The 14295-nt window shown below is 36.3% G+C and overlaps 1 protein-coding gene and 1 pseudogene across 1 annotated transcript in view; both read left to right on the top strand.

The window, feature by feature from the left end:
• Positions 1-14295, top strand: part of Setd3 (SET domain containing 3) — an 83503-nt gene that overhangs the window by 31841 nt on the left and 37367 nt on the right. The gene's annotated exons all lie outside the window — the stretch shown is intronic.
• On the top strand, positions 5422-5554 carry LOC140440405 (U2 spliceosomal RNA; annotated as a pseudogene).

Consider the following 14295-nt stretch of genomic DNA (forward strand, 5'->3'; position numbering starts at 1 on the left):
TTTCCTTTGCATTATAAATGCAAGTTCTATATTATATTTATATATTTCATATTGTATAATTGTGGTTAATCTTTTTTTCTGCTTGCTGTCCTTTTGACCATCTTTGGTGAACATAGGCACTATTTGTGATTTGTTCGTGTTTTTTTTTATCCCGCATCAACCACTGACGGTTATTAGTGGGAGGACAAGTTGAATAAATACAATCATCATCATCATTCTGGCTTTACAACTCTGCGTGGGTCTTAGCCTCCTCAAGAATTTCTCTCCAGTCGTCCCTATCCATCGCCTTCCTCCGCCAAACACGTATTCCCATATTTCTCATGTCTTCATCGATGTTATCAAGGGTGTTATCATCGATGTTATCGTTCTGGGTCTATCAAGGAGCGTTTTTCTAGCTGGGTCATTTTGTTCCATCCGTATTGCATGCCCTATCCACCGCAGACGTCTATCTTAATATGTTTTACGATATCAGGTTCCTGGTATATTCTATAAAGTTCGAAGTTGTATCGTCTTCTCCACACTCCATTGTCATTCACTGCTCCATAGATTCGCCTTAGTACTTTTCTTTCGAAACATCACAACATGTTTTCATTATTTTGTGTTAGAGCCCAGGTCTCTGAACCATATGTTGGGGCTGGGCTTATTATTGTTTTGTAGAGTTTTATTTTTGTATTTCTCGATATAATTGTGGATTTAAGGAGGATATTGAGCCCAAAATAGCATCTGTTGTGTGTGCAAATTCCGCGGTTTATCTCTGCGGTAGTATTATTTTCAGTGCTAAGGAGCGCTCCCAGATATACAAATTCGTTCGCTGCTTCGATGACGTCGTTTTATATAACAAGTGGTGGTAGGATTTGTGGTTGCGTGCTTATTTTTATATACTTCGTTTTGTTGGTGTTTATTATTAAACCCATTTTTGTAGCTGATTCTTTTAATGCTACATACGCCTCTCGTACAGCGTTTTCCGTTCTCCCAACAATATTGATATCAGCATAGGCCAGGATTTGCACCGATTTATTATATATTGAACCAGTGGTTGTGATTTGTGACATAGGTATTACTTTTTCCAGATTGAACAGTATACAGGAGAGAGAGTCTCCCTATCGCGATTTTTCCCATTTTCTACGATTCCCCGTGAGATCAATAAAATTGATCACTTCATTGACCAGTTGTAGTAAAAGTTCCATTTTTAGAGATCAATCTTTAAAACCTATGACATGAAATTTTAATTTTGAGTTGTGATAACAATTATGAGGCATTTGAAATATGAATAAAAAACGCAAAATTTAATGTTTTACATTACAAACGATCACACGTCACGGTAAATGCATTTAAGAAGACGGTTTTGGGTATAGTTTATTGTAGTTTTGTTCTTTTGAAAAATGTACTAGTGTAATTGAAAAAAAAGTTTTAAATGTTTTAGATCGTTTGTTGTGTGAAAGTTTAAATCCAGCGTTTTTTAAGCATATTTCAAATGCCTCACATTTGTTGCCAAAACTCAAAACTAAGATTTCATGCTATATGTTTAAAAGGTTAGGCTCTACTAATCGAAACTTTATAGTGGTTCGTCAATGAAAGGGATTGAGCGAAGATGCAGGTGTGTTTGTTCTTACACCTTGTCCTGATGTCTTTGTTTTGCGCACCAGTCATAGGTCGCTGGTTTTTTCCCTTATGGAACAAGTTTTGTCCTTAGGGAAATAGGTTCACTTTGTATACTTCTTTGAAGGACCACCCAGAAAACTGGGACAAATGAAAGTTTCGAAAAGAACGTTTTAACAAGTATATTTAAACAATTATTACAACAACGTATTTTGGACGCCCATAACTTGCTTACGATAGTGTGTTAAACCTTCTGAGCTGCGGCTAGCGCGGACAGGAGCCTAGCGCTCATATAATGCTGGATTCGAACTGATTCCAACTACCTTGAACCACTACGCTCGTAAATCGTTTCTTAAAATTCAGAAATCGCCTCCCTGACCCTCGACGTATATAAAGGATATGTTTACATTTAAAATAGCTTCGACTTTCCTTTCATTGGTAAAATTACCTGAGAAGGGTATTTTGCAACTTTGGTTAGTGTTGGGAATTTTCGAATGAGTCAAACCGATAATTTGGAAATCATTAATCCCTTTATTGTTATAATCGTTCTTTGACGATTTTAGAAGCTTATGTCTAGAAAGTTATTTAAATGCAAGCTATCGGCACCGTACAGATTAATATTCTCGTTAAAATTTAGCTTTTTTGTATGATTTTTAGAGGTTAAGTGACATTTTCGTCTCTGACGACTGGAGTACAACTGAATGAAATTATAACACTAGCAGAAGACCAAAAAGGTTTTAGGTCGGGAAGATCATGCACCGACGCTATATTTATAATGAGGCAAGTGCAAGAGAAATCATTAGAATACAACAAACCGGCATATCTATGTTTCGTAGACCTTAAGAAGGCATTTGACCGGGTAAAATTACAGAACTTTATCCGCTTATTGTATGCAAGAGAGATACCTTTAGAAATAATCAAAACGATTGAAAATATCTACCAAAACAACACAATAAAAGTAAAAGTAGCAAAAGAACTGATTGACCCTATTGAAGCTGGCAATGGGATAAGACAGGGAGTGCCCTGAGTTCTTTATGGTTCATTCTGATGAAATAATAAAAAAATTAAGACCTAAAGAAGGATACCAAATGGGAGAAAAACAACTTAAAATAATCTGCTATGCAGACGACACAATACTACTGTCTCAAAGTGAAGATGATTTACAACGTATGCTGCACCAATTCAATATAACCGCCAAAAAATTTAACATGTTAATTTCCCCAAAAAAGACAAAATGCATGGGTATAGCAGCAAATTTACTGAGATGTAAATTGGAGCTCGAAGTAGAGATAATAGAACAAGTGATGGAGCTTAGATATATAGGCATCAAATTATCTAGCTACGGAAAGCTCGAAACAGAAGTCGAAGATCAAGTGAATAGAGCAAACAGGGCCGCAGGTTGCCTGAATGAAACAATATGGAGAAATAAGAATATCGGGAAAGAAATGAAAGGCAGAATTTACAACACAGTCATTAGATCAATAATGACATACGCGGCAGACAGACGACCTGACACAGATAGGACAAAAAGGATGTTAGAAACAGCAGAGATGAAAAATTGATAGTAAAACACTGTGGGACAGAGCTAGAAGTACAGATATATGACGTAGATGCAAGGTGGAGAACATCAAGGACTGGGTAAGATATAGAAGAGTGGAATGGAACGGCCATATAAAACGAATGACAACAAATACATAGAGTAGTACAGACGGCAATAGACGGTTCCCTCATAAGAAGGCGATCAGTAAGAAAGACCACGAAACCGATGGAACGACAACTTACGACAACGACATAGAAAAACATACAGTTATGTCTACATAAAAAGAAGAAGAAGAGGCAATTAAAAGAGAACTCCATAGGTCAAAAAATGGTTAAAAAAATAAAATAAATTGGGTTTAAATATTGCGATTGTCAGGCGATGGTAAAACCTTAATTTCATTATCTTCGGGGAATGTTCGCACGACCGTGGCAGTATGCGGACGCGCATTGTCAGGTATTAATCGGGAACCAGCTTGTTGTGCAGAGGATACAACAATCGGTTCGAGAATAATATCGCGTTAGTCTGTTTATAAATAAAGACGGTAATCTGGCGACGACAGTGAATGAGAAGTTGGTTACCTGGAAAATATATATCGAAGAACTTTTCTGGGACGACCGCGGCAACCTTCCGGAAATAAATTGCATGACAGGGCCGTCAATTCTAGAAAGCGAGGTAAAAGCTGCTTTAAAACAGTCTAAGAATGGTAAGGCTACAGGTCCGGACGAAATACCCGTTGAACTTATTAAGGTGATGAGTGAAGTGAGCACGAAGGAGTTAACTGAACTGTTCAACGCCATATACGATTCAGGTAATATCCCAGAGGAATGGCTATTGTCAACATTTGTAACGCTACCAAAAAAACGATCTGCGAAAACGTGCGAAGATTTCCGAACTATCAGTCTTATGAGTCATGCACTTAAAATTTTTCTTAAAATCATACATGCCAGAATTTACAAGAAATGCGAAGAAAATGTCGGTGAAATGCAATTCGGATTCCGCAATTCTATGGGTACACGTGAAGCACTTTTCACCTTACAAGTCCTACTTCAGAGATGCCGCGATGTCAGTTGTGATGTCTATATTTGTTTTATTGACTACGCCAAGGCATTTGACCGTTGTCAGCACCAGAAGATGGTCACCGCACTACAAAGAGTAGGATTGGATGAGAAGGATATTCGGATCATCATGAATTTATACTGGAACCAGCGTGCTCAAGTCAAGGTCGAAGACCAGCTGACCGACCAAGTGAAGATCATGCGAGGAGTAAGGCAAGGATGTGTGCTATCGCCGACTCTTTTCAATATATACTCTGAGGAGATTTTTAATGAAGCCCTCACAAACCTAGACATGGGAATCCGAGTGAACGGTGAATACATCAATAATATCCGCTACGCCGATGACACTGTGTTACTAGCAACCAGCCTAAACGATCTGCAGGCCTTACTAGACCGAGTGCGAACTGTGAGCGTAACATACGGACTGAACCTTAATATTAAGAAAACTAAATTCATGGTTGTCAGCCGTACAAATTTAGATCCCGGGGCACTAATGGCAGGTAGCGAAGAGATCCAGAGAGTCGACAGATTCACTTACCTCGGAACTACCCTCAACGTACAATGGGACTACGCTCAAGAGATTAGATCCAGAATTGAAATGGCACGGTCTACTTTTATTAAGTTGAGATCCTTGCTGTGCTGCAGTGATCTCAGTTTGGGAACCAAGATGCGGATAGTGAGGTGCTACGTTCTTCCAGTGTTACTATATGGAGTTGAAGCCTGGACACTGACGCAAGCCACTGAAAAACGAATCGAAGCCTTCGAGATGTGGATATACAGAAGGATACTAAAAATATCTTATGTGGACCATGTCACCAACGTTGAGGTCCTACAGCGCATGACAAAAGAAAAAGAAGTGCTTAATTTAATTAAACAACGTAAGCTTGAGTACCTCGGCCACGTGATGCGGAACGAAGAAAAATATCGAATTCTTCAACTTGTTATGCAGGGTAAAGTATTTGGCAGAAGAGGACCGGGACGCCGTCGTATCTCGTGGTTGAAAAATCTCCGACAATGGTTTGGGATGACCTCAGCGGAGCTGTTTCGCAGAGCAGTCAACAAAACCATGATAGCCTTGATGATCGCCAACATCCGGACCGGATAAGGCACCGAAGAAGAAGAAGAAGTAGTCTGTTACATTTAGAAATCGTTCCAGAAAAACGAGATTGGTTTTTCCACCAAGAGAGATGCCACCCCATACCGTGATACTGCCGCCTTGCTATCTATGTACCTCCTGCACGGTGCCGTGCAGTTATATTAAACTGATTTTTTGAAATAGATGGAAGGTTAAAGGGGCTTGCTCCAGTTCTATCACGGGTGGGCACGGTATTGCAGTACCGCCGGGATCAGCCCATAAATATTAATTAAAACACAATACAAAAGTCAGTTGTAGTAAGCATAGATTTGACATTATATGAGCCGACTAAAATTAGAGATGTATGTTATCCGCAATATATTTTTCGATTAAATGTGATACCAACTGATAACTCAAGTTGCACAGTTGCTCTCGAGGACCCATAGAGATACCTTCTCTTGGGTTGGCAACCACTGGGTGCGTTGCCATGATGTAAATCTGTTTAAAACTACAACATTATTTAAATTTAACAACAAATATGTATTAATTAACAAAGTTAACATTATTTAAAGGGTTTATACCCACATATTTAGTGGCCTCCCTCATATATACCTGGCAACTGCACTAATGATGGACTTATTAGTCCGAAAACGTTCTGTGATGTAACCCGAAAGGGCAATTTTATAATATACATACCTTTTATAAAGGATTTTTTAAATAAAAGTTTTTATGATTCATAGTATACAGCCAACTACAGAAATTTCATTTTCCTTGTTGATTTTATTATATTTATATTAAATGAATATTGCCTTAAAAATAATCATCCATCTCTAATATCACTAAGCAAGTTTTGCTAAACTTAAGGCTTTCTCTTCTTTCTTCGGCGCAGTTACGGTTTTACCATTTATCGGATTTTCTGTTTAAAATTACCCAATTCGATCAATTGTCACATTTTGTACGTGTAAAAATTGAAAAATAAAGTCTTAATTCTAATTACCTGTAATTTACATAATTTATTTAAGACCGTCAAACCTTTTGTTCGTAATATCATGGAATTTCTTTTGGTATTATTAATACTTCGCAGACGTGCTTTATCACGAGATTTTATTGTTGTCATTTTTGATTTCTATCAAAAGAAAGTATTCAAATAAGTAAATTTGCATAATCGTTTGTTACTTTCCGATTACAGTAACTGGAATTTGGTTTTTGTTGTTGACTTGTGTTTAAAAATTATTATTAGATTTTTATAGTTTTCAGAAAATTTTACACCTTACGTTTGTTGATATTGTGGATTATTTTATACAGAGTGTCCAAAAAATCTTAAAAAGACAATTCTAGAATTTATGTCAATATCACTTTGTCCAGAAATGCTTTCTAAGGGAAGCATTATATTTTAAATCTAATGATTGAATCGGTTTAATTTCACTATTTGCACAAAGATTTTTTTACTTTTGTTTAGTAGAATCAGTACCATCATCTTCATCGTATTTGTGCACATGGCGGTACCTGTTTACATCCGGTTTTTTTTGTAGCAATTTCTGCAAAGTTAGCTGTCCCATATTTCAAACCAACTGTCCCGACATCGGGACATTGATGGCCATCCAATTTGATTACTTGTGTGGATGTGGAATGTTCTTTGCCGTTTTGGCCATCCTGTATGTGGTCATTCTGATATCATTCTGACTTCACTCCCTTCGCTTTTTTTATCTTACTATGTCGTCGACTTGACATTTTCTCCTGTTCTCTCTCACTCTAAGCAGTGGTGACAAGATGCACCCCTGTCTAACCCCACGGAAAATTTCAATTAATTCAGAAGTATCTAGACCAATTCTGACATTTACTTGCTGGTGGTACTAGACGTTTTGTATAATTCTTAAATATTCGTCGTTTATTCCTACTCGTCCAAGAATTTTCATCAGTTTTCCATGTCTAACTTTATCGAATGTTTTCTCAATGTCTATAAAGCACAAACACGTAGGATGATTGACATCTCTACACCTCTGAACCAGTACTTATTAACCAAATTACGTATTACTAATTTCTTTTTCTTTAAATTCTAGCAAACATTATGGAGTGAATTATCTGAAGAAAGATTAAAACTTATTCATAAGACTTCTTCTTTTTCTACGACACTACAGGCTGATCTTCTCCATACACGGATTCCTAAAAGGGCTTGTGCGTCGCTGTTTACTGTGTCTTCCCAGCGCTTTATTGGCTTTCCAACCGGTCTCTTTACCTGCATTCTAGCATTCAGTGCTCTTTTTGGTAGCTTATCCTCTCCCATTCTTATCACATGTCCGGCCCATTGCAATCTTTGTATTCTAATGACGTCTGACAGTGATGCTTCCTTATAAAGTTGATAAAGCTCGTTGTTGTATCGACTTCTAAAGATTCCGTTTTCCCTCACAGGTCCTAGTATTCTCCTCAGTACTTTCCTTTCGAATGTGTGGAGTTGGCTTTTGGATGTTTCTTTCAGGACCCATGCTTCACTGCCATAGCATGCTATTGGTCGAATTAAGGTTTTATAGAATCTCATCTTTGTATTTCGGTGGACATTTTTAGACCGAAATATATGGGAGAGATCAAAATAAGCTCTGTTTGACTGCGTTATTCTCTTCCGCATTTCTCCATCTTCTGATCCATCGGCATATATTTCTACTCCCAGGTATGTAAACGTTCCAACCGTTTCATTGTCATCTTCATGTATAATGTTTTGTGGGACTATATTTCTTCTCGTCTGTATCATTATTTTTGTTTTTTCTGTGTTAATTTCCAGACCTAGCCTTTTTGTTTGCGTTTTTAACTCTGCGTATGTTTCCTGTGCTCCTGTTGATGTTCTACTCATAATTCATAAGACTGCTTATTCTATAATCGGAGCACTTTTTTGGAAGCATCACAAATAGAGAATTAAGCCTATCTTTTGGTATTTTCCTGGTTTAGTATCAATCAATTAGCCTATATTTAGACCTCCCGTAAAATTTTCCACCGATGTCTATCTTGAGCTTCTTGCATCCAATTTGTGGTGATGCGCTTATATCATCCGTCCGGGCGGACGTAATTTCGGCCGGAAAAAGAGCAGGTACTAAAAGCCGGTAGGTAAATTCGGCCGGAGGTTTTAAGTTGCTTCCTTATCTCATAGGTATTTTCGGCCGCAAATCAAATAAAATAACAGAATGCTTTATATTAAAATATTTCTTTATTTCAATAAAATTATTACATCAACTTATTTCTATAAATTAAGTAAACTATAAATTTTTAAAAAACGTTTTGATGTGATACAGATTTAACGAAATTAATTCTAGAAATATTGTCAGATCGAAGCATATTTACCATGTTTTCGATAAATTTTAGTTTGTTTTTTACTTGTTTGTCTTTAATTTTTGCTGGAATATTTAAATTTTTTATTTTTAAATATGCATCGATCTGACAATCTTTTAATTTTTCTATAAAAATAAATATAGAAGGGTGACTTGAATAAAAACTAGAATTAAAGTGCGAATGGAATGATTCGCAGGCATTTGTGGTTCTTTTAATTGATGGGTTTTCATATGCCCATATATTTGGTGGAAAATGAGATTCTGGCGCTATGTAGTTTTCTAATAAATAGTCTGCGTATTTATCTATAAGTTTATGGTCCGGTTTGTATGACATGAGATCAAATATGAAACAATCTTCAACTTCAGAGGGGTCTAAATAAATTAGCCCAAAAGTATGAGTAAGCCATTTGCTTTCCTCGCAGTTTTTATCTTTATACATTTGGGTTAACCCTAATGATTGTATTTTCCTATACCACGCCTGGTGCAAGTGGAATCTACAACCATTTAGTTTGGTTTTGGGAAAGACAACTTTTAATGCGTTATGAATTGCGATTTCAAAATCCACAAATACCTCCTTCGGTTCAAAAACAATATTATAAAGTTCAAAAATTTTAGATTTTACCAACAGAAAAAGTCTCATATATGTGTCACTGGTCTTATTGGGCAACAGACAATACAAAAGAGGAACATAATGCCCATTTTCCAGTCCATGGATGGTAAATAACTGATAAAAATATTTTGTACAATAAGAAAATGTGCCATCCATGTAAAAATCTTTCATTTTACATAAACTTATTATATTTGTATGGCAAGAAAAAACAATGATATTATCAGCTGTGCTGTTAATAAACAAAAAATTTTCACCTGTTGTGGTTTTCGGTCCATAACTATCGAGTACAGAATGTACATCGTGAATATCCTTAGGCAGGGCTGGTAAGAGCTTACGGCGGCTGTTGTACAAATTTCTTCTTATTAGACTGACATCTATCGATGACAAATTCTCTGGCAAATGATTTGAAAGAACGCTTTTAATAATTTTTGAAGGTTTCTCCGATATGTCTTCCTCAGCTTTGCGCTTGCATGAAGTCGTCACTATTTTTCTCTCCAACGTAGTTTCATCGGACTCGTGGTTGTGGATTAATTCACTTCTAGTAACTGTGTATTCCGCACCAACAGTGTACAGTTTGGCTAAACATCTTAAATTTTTCTTTATACACCTCCAACGTACTTCACCACTTTTTAATACGTCCTGTTTACAAAACTGAAACTTTTCTACAACTAGTAAGTCACAACCGCGTGAACTCTTAATTACTGAAACAGATGCCATCGTATACAAATAATATATTTTATGCTTTCTATCGACTAGTAGCTTCAAGATAAGTTATAATACTGACTAGCTATAATAATTTTATACCTGTTATTTGTGAATTTTATACATTTAAAGGAATAATCTTAAGTAGGTACAACATAGTTATTAGAATAAAGAGATAAGTAAATTAAAGGTATTTCCGACAGGTACACAGGATTAGGTATTTCCAAATAAATACACAATTAATATTTTACAGAAACTATGAAGCGTAATTACCAATATTTTAATCTCATCGTAAACATCAACCCCTCGGCCGAAATTACCCCTGTCATAAATGGTACCCCTTGATTTATGCAGGTAGGCCAAGGGATTACCGGCCGAAATTACGCCCGCCGCATCCGTCCATCTAGTCGGTGGTCGTCCTCTGTTTCGATATGTCTCTTGTTTTGGTTGACATTCCAGAATCTTTTTAGTCCATCTATCATCCGTCAATCTGGCAACATGTCCGGCCCAACCCCATTTAGCCATGGCTATTCTTTAACTGTAATACCTAGCATTGATCTTTCCATAGCGTGCTGTGTAAGTCTTATTTTATTCATTTTTCTTTTTGTCGGCGTGGGTGTTTCTGCAGCATATGTAAGGATCGGTAAAGTACATTGGTTAAAAACCTTTCTTTTGAAACAAACTGGAATAGTAGACTTGAAAATGTTCAATCTACCAAAGGCAACCCATGTGAGACCTATCCTTCTTTGTATTTCGGTGGTCTGATTATCTCGGTCTAAGCGAATCTTATGCCCTATATATTTGTAAGCTATTACTTGGTCGATGATATGGCTTTTAATCCGAATTTTATTGCTGACTACAAGGTTGGTTATAAATTTTGTTTTTGCTGTGCTAATTTTAAGACTAATTTTTTTTGACGCTTCATAGAGCATTTTTGTACCTTTATCAACTCTATCAAGTATTAAAACGATGTCATCGGCAAATCTTAGGTGGTTCAGATCCTCTCCATTTATATTAATTCCCATATTATCCTCTCGTCCCATTCGCTTGAACATATACTTGACTACAGCTGTAAACAATTTTGGGGCGATAGTATCACCTTATCTAATTTCACATTCTATTCGGACCTTTTTGGTATCTTCATGAAGTCGGACACGAGCTGTATCGTAAGTTTCGTACATACTTTTAATCAAGGCAATATATCGTTAGCCAATTCGGCAGTCAGCCAATGCTCGGAGCATTTTGTGACGATCTGTAGTATCAAATGCGTTTTCATAGTTTACGAATATAAGAAAGATATGCTTGTTGTATTCTGTGTACTTTTCTATTAGCGTTTTAATAACTTGTTTATTTGATGATCACTTTTCCGTATCTGGAGCGGAACAAAGCCTGTTCGCCAAGTTGGTAACTATCCAGTTTGTTCACAAGTCGTTTTATTATCTTCATGAATAGTTTGGATATATGAGAGAGCAAACTAATAGGTCTCTAGTTCTTTAGGTCTGAAATATTACCTGTTTTGTGCATTATGGTTATTATTGCATTCTGCGATTGGGAGGGAGTTGATAAACACGAGTTGACGCCTCTTGATAAACAAACATTGAAAATCTTTTTCAACACATTTATTAACTTTTCTCCGTTGATTTTTTTAATAACTACCGCATCCTCTCTAGATGATTTATTGTTTTTCATCTCCGAGAGAGCTCTTTAATTTCCTCTGTAGTCTGTTATGATATCTAGGATGTCTTCTGAGCCTAAATTTTGGACTTTTGATATTTGACTGTGATTGGTTTATTATTCTTTATTTAAAAGACCGAGAAGTAATTTTTTCCCTTTATTTCCAAGTATTTTAAGTATTTCTGTTGGTAGTTCATCTTGTAATGTAGCTTTTCTGTTTTTGGCTATCTTTATTGCATTTTCTAATTCTTCCATTGTTATTGTGACACCTGTAATACAATTTTGTATTTCTGTTACTTGTCGTTCATCGCTATCTAGTTCTTAATGTACTCTTCCCAAATTTTTGGTTTATTGGTATCGTTTATAGTAAGGTTGCCTTCTTTATCGACAAAGTTGTATGGTCTTTTATTTCTTTTACCAGCAGCCTCTTTTATCTTATTGTGTAAGTTGAATATATCATGCTTCTTTTGCAAATCTCCAATTTCCTTACATTTCTTTTTAAACCACGCTTCTTTTGCTGTTCGTATTTTTCTTCTTATTTCTTTCTGTATGTCGCTATATTTTTGAGGATCTCGGTTTTTAAAGTTCCTTCTTTCTTCCATAAGGTTTAATATATCATCCTTCATCCACTATTGTTTTTTATATTTGATTTTGGGTAAGTCGAAAGTATTATTATTACAATTTTAATTAAAGTGATCTTCAATACTGTGAGACTCTTGGTCTTGTTCAAATTTATTCTCCAAACTAGTGGCGAGTGGTTGATGAAGGTAACTTAGAGAGTCAAGATCGAACCTGGTGTCGGGTTGATGCTTTATAAGCTTTCTTGAGTCTTCCACCTTCCAAATCATTAACTAAGAGGATATGATCCGAAGATACATCAGCTCCAAGATATGATTTGACTACTTCTACCGAGTTTAGAAAAAGCTCATTAATAGTGATGTAATCTATCTGATTTCTTCTAATTTTTTCAGTTGTGTAAATTCTCTGTTTCGGCATTTTAAAAAAAGTATTTATAATACATAGATTTACTTTTTTCTACAAACCGGTCCCCTTCAAGACCAAACTCTCTCCTACATTTTCTTCTTTCCCTTTACCAATCTTAGCAGTTAGATCTCCCATTAGTATTTTAATATATCTCTATTATTTATCTTGTCAGTCACACATTTTATATACGAGTAAAACTTTTCTAACTCGTCATCACTGCATTCTGCTGTTGGTGCATATACTTGAATGAGATTAATGGCAGAAGTTTTGGACCTTAATTGCATATGGATAACTCTCTGGGATACGTAGCATATTGATTTAATACAACTGTCAACCTAGAGACTGTGAAAGCTACTTCATTTCGATGATTATTACTGTTTTCACCTGAGCTATTCAGTCTCTTCATTTCTTCCACAGTGTTGAAGTGTTTAAAGCCTCATATAAGCGTCGTAGACTCCAAGTATGTATTCTTACCGGCTGAACGGGAGATTCTTCGCACCACTGCCCTATTTAAAGAGCCTGTACTCAGACCCTCATGGAATTCTTCAGCCATAATAATATTTTTCTGGAAAAGCATAGTCAAATAGTTTTCCGTTGCTTTGTTGACGCAGTATCAGAGTCGGTTAAACCATAATTTGGTTGCCACTTGTGACTATCCGGTATTAGATCGGTATAGAGATCATTTCTTCACTGCTAATGTAATGACATGGCTTCTGCCCTATGCCATGCTCTCAGTTCATCCGCAGGTGTTTATTTGACAAAGCCTTATTCTCACCGGTCCTACCTATCTCTAGGCAAGTTCGCTAGCAGCCATTGGGACGCGCCGTGTCTAGGTTGTTTTCCAAGAAGTACTGAAAATCCCTTACTCAATTAAAAACCTTCTATAAAGATTGAGTGTTGTATATCAAGAATTTAAATTAAATGTGTGAACACAAAGTGGATGCTTATAAGTAAAAATATTATCAATGATTGACGACCTCAGATCATTTAAAAACAAAGACCGAACCAAACATCAGCGGATTAACCGACAAATACGAAAAGAGTGTCGCAAAGCTAAAGAACAGTGGCTGCTAGACAGGTGTGCAGAAATGGAGGAATTGGAAGAAAAACATGACCACTTTAACATACATAAACTCATTAAAGAAGTGACAGGTCATACAAAATCTTGCAGTTTTAACAGTATTATGAAGGACAATAAATTAATTACTGATCCTAAGGATCTACTTCAACATTGGAGAAACTACACACAGCAACTATAGTCAGACAACACTAGAAGAAACTCTGAAAGTGAATATAAAAGTGAACCCCAAAATATTGAAGTCAGAAGTGGTAAGGGCTATCAAACAGAGCAAATGGGAAAAGCACCAGGCCCAGACGACATACATAGAGGTTCTAATAATGTTGAGTGAAGACAACACAGACGCCTTGGTAGATATTTTTAATGACATTTATGGGTCCGGTCAAATACCACAGGATTGGCTTCAATCAACCTTTATACCAATCCCAAAATAGCCAAACGCTATTAGTTGCGACCAATTCCGAATGATCAGCTTATTGAGCCAAGTTCTAAAACTCTTCTTAAAGATAATTCACACAAGAATATACAACAGATGTGAAAGAGACATTAGCCCCACACAGTTCGGTTTCAGACATGGATTTGGCATAAGAGAAGCATTTTATAGCTTAACTGTCCTACTTCAGAAATGCAGAGATCAGCAAAAAGATGTCTTCCTATGCTT

This window comes from Diabrotica undecimpunctata, chromosome 4 (genome assembly GCF_040954645.1).
Source record: "Diabrotica undecimpunctata isolate CICGRU chromosome 4, icDiaUnde3, whole genome shotgun sequence".
In the NCBI taxonomy this organism is placed as follows: Eukaryota; Metazoa; Arthropoda; class Insecta; order Coleoptera; family Chrysomelidae; genus Diabrotica; species Diabrotica undecimpunctata.